Genomic DNA, 13,265 nt, shown 5'->3' on the forward strand with positions numbered 1-13,265 from the left:
GAAGCCCTATCCGGATTCTCCCTTCTGTCCAAGCACGAGTCCTGTGATAGAGTGCATGTTCTTTTATATGCATCTTTTAAAAGTTTTTTTGGATAGCCTTTTTCCAAAAATCTCTTTTTGAGAATCTTGGATTCCACCTTAAAGTCAGAATCCAGAGTACAATTTTTCCTGACTCTCCAATACTGCCCATAAGGCACATTTTTGATCCATCCGGGAAGGTGTCCACTGTTGAATTTGAGGTAGCTATTCACATCTACTGGTTTAAAAAACGTGGATGTGAATATTCTCCCCAGGTGGTCGAACTGCCCCCATAGATCCAAGAATTGGAGAGAAGTGGATGATGCTGTGGCCGTGAATTTTAACCCCCAATCATTGTGATTTAGTTTGTCCGCAAAGCTCAATGCCTCCTCCATTGATCCATGCCATATAATGAATAAATCATCTATAAAGCGCCTATAGAAAAGTACTCCACTCGTGGATGATCCTGGCTGCGCGATGAGGACGCATTACACCGCACCCATAAAAAGGTTAGCATAGCTTGGTGCGAATCTCGTCCCCATCGCGCAGCCCTTGATCTGTTTATATAATCCATCCTCAAAGGAAAACACATTGTTCTCCAATATGAACGCTATTGCGTTCAGAATGAATTCTCTTTGGTCTATAGGCATATTAGTGTCTCCAGTTAAAACCTCTTTGATGACCTTTATTCCCAATGTATGTGAAATATTATTGTAGAGGGCCACTACATCCAGAGAGAGAAAAACGCATCCCTCCATGGGTGGTAGAGCCCTTAATTCTTTAATTAATTGTGACGAGTCCTTTAGATATGATGTTAATCTCAGAACATATGTCTGCAAAAATAAATCTACATAATGCGATAGATTACTTGTAATGGATTGGATCCCTGATATTATTGGGCGTCCAGGAGGATTTTTTGGATCTTTATGCAGTTTGGGCAGAAAATAGAAAAAAGGTATTCTATATTGTGCAATATCTAAAAAGTTCTTTTCTTTTTTATTGAGTATTCCCTTTTCATAAGCTTTCTTAATTAGAAGATTATACTTTATAAAGATACTGATATTAGGATCATCCTCCAACTTCTCATAAAATTCCGTATCACTCAATATTCTCATGCCCTCTTCCACATACCAAGATCTATCCATAAGGACAATTCCTCCTCCCTTATCTGCATTACGAATGATAATATCATTATTTTCTCTTATAGATTCAATGGCTGCTCTCTCTTCTTTTTTCAAATTATCTCTCATTTTCATGCGGGGAATTGATCTTACTTCCTTTAATATTAATTGTTGGAATGCCTCAATATGTGACCCCTTATGGTGTAGAGGATAAAATTTTTTATTTGGGTGTTTGATGTCTACATGTATCATTTCATCTATTGTGGTTCTATCCTTTTCTGTCTCTTGTTCATCATGGGGGGGTTTTCTCTTAACATTTTTACCATTTTTTTCTTCAAGTAAAAAATGTCTTTGTACAGTGAGTTTCCTAAAAAACTCATTAAAGTCAAGGTAAAGCGAGAATGTATCTATTTCTGCTGTGGGACAAAATGAGAGCCCCTTACTAAGAAGGGAGCGTTCATCATTAGTAAGTGTATAGCTCGATAAGTTATATATACCACTATCCTGATCATCAGGTTTCCCTATTTGTATCATGCTTATTGGGTTTAACCTGATTTCGTCTTTCTCAGACTGGTGCTCTGTGCCGTGGGGTTCTCTTCTTCTAGTTCTTCCACTGCCTCTACACCCTCTTGTTCTCTTTTTCTTTTGGGGTGTCGCCCTGGGGCCACCCGAAAAAATTGAGTGATTTTTGAGTCTTTTAGGTTTGTTTGGATAATAGATTTTGGTAAGTTACCTTCATTGGAATTTCTTTCCTTTTGAGGTGCATACATATTTAAATTTGATGTCTCTGTGATTGCAGGTAAAATTTCCAATTGACCCCCGACCGTAATACCAGCGAAACTATCTATATACTCATTTTCACCCGTGTTTTTCATATTACTATTTTCCTTTTCGTTTATTATTATTTCCTGTGTCCATATTTCAGTGTTCTGATCTATATTTTTTTCAATTTTATCTGTATTGGTGTCCAATTCTAAAATGTATGTTTCACTGGGAGAATCTCCAATTGGAATTTCCGTATCTTCCAATTGAGCCATTGACCCAGAGCCACCCGTTGTTTGAGTTGAAGTCACCTCGTGTATGGTAATTTCAGAGAAACTGATATTCAGGGTCACCTGATGAAGATGGCTTAGACCGTTGAAACGCGTTGTGGCAGTGGTATTGGAGGAAGAATAAAAGTCGGTTGCCATCTATTAAATTGTCCAGTATTCCTTTGGCGCTCCCTGAGACCGCTGCACCATTGTTTACTTGTTAAGCTACTGTGACCTCCACGTCTCTTCTGAGGGGCATTAAAAGCGTCTTGTTAAGCTATTGGCACCTCCACGTCTCTTCTGAGGGGCATTAATAGCGTCTTGCTAAGCTACTGGGACCTCCACCACTTTTCCGAGGGGCATTACAAGCGTCTTGTTAAGCTACTGGGACCTCCACGTCGCTTCTGAGGGGCATTAAAAGCGTCTTGTTAAGCTACTGGGACCTCTACGTCTCTTCTGAGGGGCATAAAAAGTGTCTTGTTAAGCTACTGGGACCTCCACCACTTTTCCGAGGGGCATTAAAAGCGTCTTGTAAAGCTACTGGGACCTCCACGTCTCTTCTGAGGGGCATTAAAAGCATCTTGTTAAGCTAATGGGACCTCCACGTCTCTTCTGAGGGGCATTAAAAGCGTCTTGTTAAGCTACTGTGACCTCCACCACTTTTCCGAGGGGCATTAAAAGCGTCTTGTTAAGCTACTGGGACCTCCACGTTTCTTCTGAGGGGTATTAAAAGAGTCTTGTTAAGCTACTGGGACCTCCACGTCTCTTCTGAGGGGCATTAAAAGCGTCTTGCTAAGCTACTGGGACCTCCACCACTTTTCCGAGGGGCATTAAAAGCGTCTTGTTAAGCTACTGGGACCTCCACGTCTCTTCTGAGGGGCATTAAAAACGTCTGTTAAGCTACTGGGACCTCCACGTCTCTTCTGATGGGCATAAAAAGTGTCTTGTTAATCTACTGGGACCTCCACCACTTTTCCGAGGGGCATTAAAAGCGTCTTGTTAAGCTACTGGGACCTCCACATCTCTTCTTAAGGGCATTAAAAGCATCTTGTTACGCTACTGGGACCTCCACCACTTTTCCGAGGTGCATCAAAGCCGTCTTGTTAAGCTACTGGGACCTCCACGTCTCTTCTGAGGGGCATTAAAAGCGTCTTGTTAAGCTACTGGGACCTCCACGTCTCTTCTGAGGGGCATTAAAAGTGTCTTGTTAAGCTACTGTGACCTCCACCACTTTTCCGAGGGGCATTAATAGCGTCTTGTTAAGCTACTGGGACCTCCATGTCTCTTCTGAGGGGCATTAAAAGCGTCTTGTTAAGCTACTAGGACCTCCACGTCTCTTCTGAGGGGCATTAAAATCGTCTCGTTAAGCTACTGTGACCTCCACGTCTCTTCCAAGGGGCATTCAAACCGTCTTGTTAAGCTACTGGGACCTCCACGTCTTTTCCGAGGGGCATTAAAACCGTCTTGTTAAGCTACTGTGACCTCCACGTCTCTTCAAAGGGCATTAAAAGCGTCTTCTTAAGCCACTCTGACCTCCACAGCTCTTCCAAGGGGCATTGAAATGTTGTTTTTAATTACCTCTAACCTCCACGACTCTTCCAACGGGCATTGCATTTCCTCCTAATTTTAGTCAGCTTTTGCTTTTCAATGAAGAGGCGAAAACTAAGGGAGACCCACTCCCCAATAATGAGTAGAAGGTTTTTAGTAAGCTGTAATCCACGTCTGTTTGAAGGGGCATTGCAGTTCCTCATAATTTTTGGAAAGCCTTCCATTCACTGCTTAGGCCAACAGTGTACAGGAGACCCAGTTGCTATAAATGGAAAAAAAGGTTTAGTTAAGGCCTGATATTGATGTGAATGGTCCCTGATCCTCCTGCTCTTTCTCCTTTGCCACTACCTCATCCATCATTTATCACCTGAAGCTTTGTTTTAACGGGAGTCATAGAACTGGGATAGTAGCAGGAAAACATCCAGCAATCCTCGGAGGAGGTAGGATATGCACCAAAACGCTGACCACCTCAGGCCTAGCCGCTACTACATACATGCGCTTGCATTCCAAGAAAACAAAGCAGATGCTAACTTCTATCATCATTATCATGCTCCTCACCTTGGCACTCTCAACTCCCCTGATGGAGAAGCCAGGGCCCACCGGAGGAGTCTGGTTCTCTGGTGGGCTCGTCCAATGCTGCCCTAAAGCAGGTCGGGCTAAGAAAAGTGTGTGGGGGGAAGTTGACAGGAGAAATAGGGGCGGCTGGGGACCGTATGTGGACACCCGGCCGCGGGGCGGCTGGGGACCGAGTATGGACACCCGGCCGCCCTCTGGCGGCTGGGGACCGAGTGTGGACACCCGGCCGCCCGGCGGCTGGGGACTGAGTAAGGATTCCAGGCCGCCAACGCAGCCATGACGTGGTTGCCAGATTCCGCCTCCACATGCCTAAAAGGCCCAATTTCAAATGCAAGCAAGCAGTATGGTATTGCAGCCTGGGGGTGGGTGGGTGGTTGGCTGCATATTTGGGCTTGTATTGCAAGGAATGGGGGAGGTACAATTGAACACTGCCCTGGGACAAGAACTTGCATGGGGATAGTTGCAAGTCTGCATCTTCTGATGCGGCAAGGATGACTTCTGATGGGCACACTTTTAGGCAGTGACCTGGGTGTCAGAGATGTTTCAAGGGGTCTTCCCCATGCTGTTCCCATGTATTTTCAGCACTGTATGCATGTGTCACACAGCACATGGCCAGATAAGGTTGTAAAATGTTAAAATTACATTTCCTGGTGAATGCATTTGTCACGGTTGAAAGCAATACAAAAGTGCAAAAACGCATAAAAAATGCTACTTGTGAACATAACCCAAGGTGTGGAGGAGTATTTTTTTGGGGGGTTATTTATTTTACCTTATATACAAGTCTTTACCCTGGAAAGGAACTTCCTTAACATATTTCACGGGAAAGCAGTTTCAGTTTCGTTTTTGAACTTTTTATTGTGAGCCCTTAGAATCATAGAATCATAGAATGGTAGAGTTGGAAGGGACCTCCTGGGTCATCTGGTCCAACCCCCTGCTCAAAGCAGGATTCACTAAATCATCTCAGACAGATGTCTGTCCAGCCTCTGTTTGAAGACGTCCATTGAAGGGGAACTCACCACCTCTCGTGGCAGCCTGTTCCACTCATTAATCACCCTAACTGTCAAAAAGTTTTTTCTAATATCTAATCTGTGTCTCCTCCCATTTAGTTTCATCCCATTGCTTCTAGTCTTTCCTTGTGCAAATGAGAATAAAGATGATCCTTCTACAATGTGACAGCCCTTGACATATTTGTAGACAGCTATTAAGTCTCCTCTCAGTCTTCTTTTTTGCAAGCTAAACATTCCCAAATCCTGCAACCGTTCCTCATAGGACATGGTTTGCAGACCAGTCACCATTCTGGTCGCTCTTCTCTGAACTTGCTCCAGTTTGTCTATGTCTTTTTTAAAATGTGGTGCCCAAAACTGTACACAGTATTCCAGATGAGGTCTGACCAAAGAGGAGTAAAGACCGATAATGACTTCACGTGATCTAGACTGTATGCTTCTGTTAATACATCCCAGAATTGTATTTGCCTTTTTTGCTGCTGCATCACACTGTTGACTCATGTTCAGTCTATGATCTATTAGTATACCTAAGTCTTTTTCACATGTACTGTTGCTTAGCTCTATTCCTCCCATTCTGTATATGCTTTTTTCATTTTTATTGCCCAGATGTAGTACTTTGCATTTTTCCCTGTTAAAAACCATTCTGTTGGTTGCTGCCCACTGCTCCAGTTTATTTAGGTCTTTTTGAATCCTCTCTCTCTCTTCTCTAGTATTAGCTATCCCTCCTAGCTTTGTGTCATCAGCAAATTTAATCAGTTTACCCTCAATTCCTTCATCTAAATCATTGATAAAGATGTTGAACAATACAGGTCCCAGGACGGAGCCCTGTGGTACCCCACTTGAGACATTCATCCAGCTGGATGTGAAGCCATTTACAACCACCCTTTGAGTCCGATCACTAAGCCAGTTATGAATCCACCTAACAGTTGCCTGGTCCATTGCATACTTGGTCATTTTTTCAATAAGGATGGTGTGAGATACTTTGTCAAATGCTTTGCTGAAGTCAAGATATACTATATCTACAGCATTTCCCTGATCCACCCAGTCAGTGATTCTGTCATAGAAGGAAATTAAGTTAGTCTGACATGACTTGTTAGTTACAAACCCATGCTGACTCTGGTTAATCACTTCATTCTTATCCATGTACTTACATACATGTTGTTTAATAATTTGTTCAAAGATCTTTCCTGGTATAGAAGTCAGACTCACCGGCCTATAGTTCCCTGGGTCCACCTTCTTCCCCTTTTTGAAGATAGGAACAACATTTGCTCTTCTCCAGTCTTCTGGGACTTCTCCTGTTCTCCAAGAATTTTCAAAGATTATGGAGAGTGGTTCTAAAATTTCTTCTATGATCTCCTTCAGTACTCTGGGGTGTAATTCATCTGGACCTGGAGACTTGAACTCATTTATGTTAGCTAAATATTCCCTCACAATCTTTCTGTTTACAGATAACTTGGATTCCTCTATTCCTCTAAAAGGACAGTGAAGATCAGTTGATGTTACATTTTCTTTCTGAGAGAAAACAGATGCAAAATAGGAATTAAAAAGTTCGGCCTTCTCAACATCCTCTCTTACCATTTCTCCATTTTCATCCTGTAAAAATCCTATAGCATCTTTGACTTTTCTTTTACTTTTGACATACCCCCAAAATCCTTTTTTATTGCTTTTGACATCTCTTGCAAGCCTTAATTCATTGTCAGCTTTAGCTAACCTGATACGTGCCCTGCAGGATCTGCAGACTGCATTATAATCTTCTTTAGATATGCCTCCCTCTTTCCATTTAATAAACATTTCTTTCTTTCTTTTTAGCATGTGTTTAAGTTCTGTGTTCATCCATCCTGGTTTCCTTAAATGCTTCCCATTCTTCCTACTTTTCGGGATTGTTAACGATTGTGCTTTGAGAATCTCATTTTTAAAAATTTCCCATCCTTCCTGGACATTTTTGTCCTTAAGGACATCCAGCCATTGGATCCCTCCTATTCTCTTTCTGAGTCTCTTAAAATCTGCCTTTCTAAAATCTAACCTTGAAGTTTGAGTCTTCACATGTCTTCCTCCTCTAGTTATCCAAAATTCTATAATCACATGATCGCTGCCTCCTAGCGTCCCAGCCACCTTTACCTCCTCAACCATTTCCTCCCTGTTTATAAGGATTAGATCCAAAGTAGCAGATCCCCTTGTTTTCTCCCCTACCTTTTGGAAGATAAAGTTGTCAGCAAGAGAGGATAAGAATTTGCTTGACCTGTTAGTTTTACTTGAGAGAGATTCCCAACAAATGTCTGGATAGTTGAAATCTCCCATGACCACTACATCATATTTTTTGGAGAACTTGGTCATTTGATACATAAAGAGTTCATCCATATCTTCAGCTTGCCCAGGTGGCCTGTAGTAAATGCCTACAATGGTGTCCTTTCCGTTGTTCTCTCCTTGTATTCTTACCCAAACAGTTTCCACAGAACTCCCAGTCTCTGAAGCTTCAATCTCTGTGCAGATATACGCTTTTCTAACATACAATGCGACACCTCCTCCTCGTTTATCAAGTCTGTTTCTTGCAAATAAGTTGTATCCTTTTAGCCTTTTATTCCAATCATGTGTATCGTCCCACCAAGTTTCAGTGATTCCAATAACATCATATTCCTTTTCCTGCGTTAGTAGTTCCAATTCTCCTTGTTTGTTGCCCATGCTTTGTGCATTTGTATAAAAACATTTTAGTTTGTGATTGGTTTCTCTTCCTCCCATATTTTTATTATTTAAATTGTTTTGTCTTTGTTCTTCCTTTCCACTTCCAGTAGCAGAGATCTCAATAGTATTTGTCAGCTGTATGGCTTTTTCTGGCCTTTTGCTTCCCTTCCCACATTGTTCTAGTTTAAAGCTCTCCTGATGAGTGCAGCAAGGCGACTTCCAAATACATGTTTTCCAGTCTTCGTAAGGTGCACCCCATCTCTAGCAAGTAGTCCATCGTATAGGTAATTCATCCCGTGATCCAGAAATCCAAATCCTTGTTGACGGCACCATCGACGTAGCCAGTTGTTCACCTGTAGAATCTTATTCCACCTCATTGTTCCATGGCCATCCACTGGGATGATGGATGAGAAGACCACCTGCGCTCCCAATTCTTTCACTTTCTTGCCTAAGTCTTCAAAGTCACTGCAGATGGTTTCCAGGTCCTTTCTTGCGGTGTCATTTGTCCCCACATGTATTAGCAGGAATGGGTAGTGATCTGTAGGTCTGAAGAGTCTTGATATCCTGTCAGACACATCTTTAATTTTTGCTCCTGGAAGACAGCACATTTCTCTTGAGGTTATGTCTGGTCTGCAGATAGCGGCCTCTGTTCCTCTTAACAGGGAATCCCCCATGACCACCACTCTCCGTTTTTTCTTCACAACATTCTTCTTTCTCCATCCAGGAGGATTCTGAGGGCTTACAAGGTTATTCATTGCTGGCAAAGTCTTATTTTGCTGTATTTCTTCATGGTTCTCCTGCGTGAGAGCCTGGTACTGGTTCCTGAGCAGTATGGGTGCTGACTGCCTCTCGGTCCTCCTGCTTCTGTGGGTCACAGGCTTCCATTCCTCTGTTTCGTCAGGTGCAGTTCGAATTTCTTCTCTTTCTGAATCATGAAGAGATAATTCTGCTCTGTCTAAGAACTCTTCACCTTCCTTAATGATTTTCAAGGTAGTTAACCTCTCTTCTAGATTTCGCAACTTTTCCTCCAACAGGGACACAAGCTTGCATTTCTGGCATGTGAAGTTTGGCTTTTCCACTGGCAAGTCTGTGAACATGTAGCAGGATATGCAGCTCACCAAATGGCTCCTGGACTCTTCCATGTTCTTACTGTTAATGTTCTGAAAACAGTGAAAAAAGCTTAAAAAAAAAAAAAAAGCTTCAAAATGCGCGCGCCGATGTCCTCTTTTCAGCTCCAACAGCCAAAATCCAGTGTTCTTTGAGCTCGCGGAGACTCTTCACTTACCCCAAAATGCAGTGGGAATATGCAAATTATCTCCTCAGGACTCCTCCCCTGGTTTACCGATGTCCTCTTTTCAGCTCCAACAGCCAAAATCCAGTGTTCTTTGAGCTCGCGGAGACTCTTCACTTACCCCAAAATGCAGTGGGAATATGCAAATTATCTCCTCAGGACTCCTCCCCTGGTTTACCGATGTCCTCTTTTCAGCTCCAACAGCCAAAATCCAGTGTTCTTTGAGCTCGCGGAGACTCTTCACTTACCCCAAAATGCAGTGGGAATATGCAAATTATCTCCTCAGGACTCCTCCCCTGGTTTACCGATGTCCTCTTTTCAGCTCCAACAGCCAAAATCCAGTGTTCTTTGAGCTCGCGGAGACTCTTCACTTACCCCAAAATGCAGTGGGAATATGCAAATTATCTCCTCAGGACTCCTCCCCTGGTTTACCGATGTCCTCTTTTCAGCTCCAACAGCCAAAATCCAGTGTTCTTTGAGTTCGCGGAGACTCTTCACTTACCCCAAAATGCAGTGGGAATATGCAAATTATCTCCTCAGGACTCCTCCCCTGGTTTACCGATGTCCTCTTTTCAGCTCCAACAGCCAAAATCCAGTGTTCTTTGAGCTCGCGGAGACTCTTCACTTACCCCAAAATGCACTGGGAATATGCAAATTATCTCCTCAGGACTCCTCCCCTGGTTTAAAAGTGGCTTAATACCTCTGACCACGTTGTTGACAGCAGTGACCTGGGGTCATAAATGCTTCCTAGGGCGATCCCCATGTCATTTGAGCACTGTCACTATCGTTTCGGGCACTTGTTAGGCTTTTAAAAGACTGCCAGAGGGGTGCCGCCGCAAAAATGCTCGGGTCTCCCATAGACTAACATTGGGCTCGTTGCTCGGGTCGAGCACCCGAGTATCACGACGAGGTCGTCCCGAGCTTCAAGCACCTGAGCATTTTAGTGCCTGCTCAACACTACTCCCAGACTATGAGAAATAAGATTCTCTGGTCTGATGAGAGGAAGATAGAACTTTTTGGTGATAATTCTAAGAGGTATGTGTGGTGAAAACCAGGCACTGCTCATCACCTGCCCAATACAATCCCAACAGTGAAACATGGTGGTGGCAGCATCATGATATGGGGGTGTTTTTCAGCTGCAGGGACAGGACGACTGGTTGCAATTGAAGGAAACATGAATGCGGCCAAGTACAGAGATATCCTGGATGAAAACCTCTTCCAGAGTGCTGTGGACCTCAGTCTTTGCCGAAGGTTCACCTTCCAACAAGACAATGACCCTAAGCACACAGCTAAAATAGCAAAGGAGTGGCTTCAGAACAACTCTGTGACAATTCTTGACTGGCCCAGCCAGAGCCCTGAACTAAACCCCATTGAGCATCTCTGGAGAGACCTGAAAATGGCTGTCCACCAACGTTCACCATCCAACCTGACGGAACTGGAGAGTATCTGCAAGGAAGAATGGCCGAGGATCCCCAAATCCAGGTGTGAAAAACTTGTTGCATCATTCCCAAGAAGACTTATGGCTGTACTAGCTCAAAAAGGGTTAAACAACTATGCATAGCCATAAAAAACATAAGCATAAATGGATGGATCACTTACCCACTATGGGCAGTGGACACCCCCCCTTTTTTTTAACCACTAACTGTCCAAAGAACATAGAAATAAATCAGAGGAAGAGACAGATAAACTGGTAGAAATATATAAATTCATTTTATTAGAATATGTCACTAAGAATGTTATAAAGACAGCATACAAAGTGGATGCAACACAGAATATACAGAAATATACATGTATGAGGGTTAATACCGGGAACAGAGTATGGTAAAATGCAGGCGCTAAGTGATACAAAAAGAAGAACACCATATCAGAAAAGTGGGTTCATTGTCTCCATTTGACTATTGCAATATGCCCTGTGGCCAGATGCACCTCACATGGTCGTGGGTGACTAATATAAATACATTAATGGCCATTTTGTAAAAACACAGTGGCCTCAAATTTTAATAGAAAGGGGGCACAGTGCAAAAGCGGTGGAGTCAGAGACTGAACCGGAGATAGACAAATTGCATGTGAAACGCTAAGCTATAAACACAGAGCTGTGTACACATAGCGGCCTCCCGATTGATATAACAGTGTCTGCCGAGTTGCTTACCAGGGATGGAGGAAGGGTGGTGAGGGTAAAACGATGCCCAAACTGGAACTGGAGAGGATCTGCAAGGAAGAACGGCAGAGGATCCCCAAATCCAGGTGTGAAAAATTTGTTGCATTATTCCCAAGAAGACCCATGTGATATTTCAGTTTTACTTTTTTAATAAATTTGCAAAAATTTCCACATTTCTGTTTTTTTTTTCAGTCAGGATGGGGTGCAGAGTGGACTTTAATGAGCAAAAAAAATGAACTTTTTAGAATTTACCAAATGGCTGCAATGAAACAAACAGTGAAAAATTGAAAGGGGTCTGAATACTTTCCGTACCCACTGTACATTCGAATGGAATCAAGCTCTACAGTCATGGCCAAAAGTATTGAGAATGAGACAAATAGTAATTTTTCCAAAGTTTACTGCTTCATTTTTTGGAATGGCAATTTGCATATACTCCTGAATGTCAAAGAGTGATCAGCTTAACAGCAATTACTGTACTTGCAAAGTCAATATTTGCCCAGAAAATGAACTTTAACCCCCAAAACACATTTCAACATCATTGTAGTCCTGCCTTAAAAGGAGCTGCTAACATCGTTTTAGTGATTGATCCATTAACACAGGTGTGGGTGTTGATGAGGACAGGGCTGGCGATCAATCAGTCATGATTAAGTAAGAATGACATCACTGGACACTTTAAAAGGAGGCTGGTTCTTGGTATCATTGTTTCTCTTCAGTTAACCATGGTTATCTCTAAAGAAACACGTGCAGCCATCATTGCACTACACAAAAATGGCCTAACAGGGAAGAGTATCGCAGCTACAAAGATTGCACCTCAGTCAACAATCTATCGCATCATCAAGAACTTCAAGGAGAGAGCTTCCATTGTTGTCAAAAAGGCTCCAGGGCACCCAAGAAAAACCAGCAAGCGCCAGGACCGTATCTTAAAACTGTTTCAGCTGCGGGATCGGACTACCAGCAGTGCCGAGCTTGCTCAGGAATGGCAGCAGGCTGGTGTGAGTGCTTCTGCACGCACTGTGAGGCGGAGACTCTTTGAGCAAGGGCTGGTTTCAAGGAGGGCAGCAAAGAAGTCACTTCTCTCCAGAAAAAACATCAGGGACCGACTGATATTCTGCAAAAGGTACAGGGAGTGGACTGCTGAGGACTGGGGCAAAGTCATTTTCTCTGATGAATCCCCTTTTCGATTGTTTGAGACATCTGGAAAACAGCTTATTCGGAGAAGAAGAGGTGAACGCTACCACCAGTCTTGTCTCATGCCAACTGTAAAGCATCCTGAAACCATTCATGTGTGGGGTTGCTTCTCAGCCAAGGGAATCGGCTCACTCACAGTCTTGCCTAAAAACACAGCCATGAATAAAGAATGGTACCAGAATGTCCTCCAAGAGCAACTTCTCCCAACCGTCCAAGAGGAGTTTGGCGCCCAACAATGCCTTTTCCAGCATGATGGAGCACCTTGCCATAAAGCAAGGGTGATAACTGAATGGCTCATGGAACAAAACATAGAGATTTTGGGTCCATGGCCTGGAAACTCCCCAGATCTAAATCCCATTGAGAACTTGTGGTCAATCATCAAGAGACGGGTGGACAAACAAAAACCAACAAATTCTGGCAAAATGCAAGCATTGATTATGCAAGAATGGACTGCTATCAGTCAGGATTTGGTCCAAAAGTTGATTGAGAGCATGCCAGGGAGAATTACAGAGGTCTTGAAGAAGAAGGGGCAACACTGCAAATATTGACTTGCTGCATTAACTCATTCTAACTGTCAATATAACCTATTGCTACTCATAATATGATTGCAATTATATTTCTGTATGTGATATAAACATCAGACAAACACTA

This window comes from Phyllobates terribilis, unplaced genomic scaffold (assembly GCF_046119375.1).
Source record: "Phyllobates terribilis strain yellow unplaced genomic scaffold, ASM4611937v1 Scaffold_3__8_contigs__length_932513732, whole genome shotgun sequence".
NCBI classification, from domain to species: Eukaryota; Metazoa; Chordata; class Amphibia; order Anura; family Dendrobatidae; genus Phyllobates; species Phyllobates terribilis.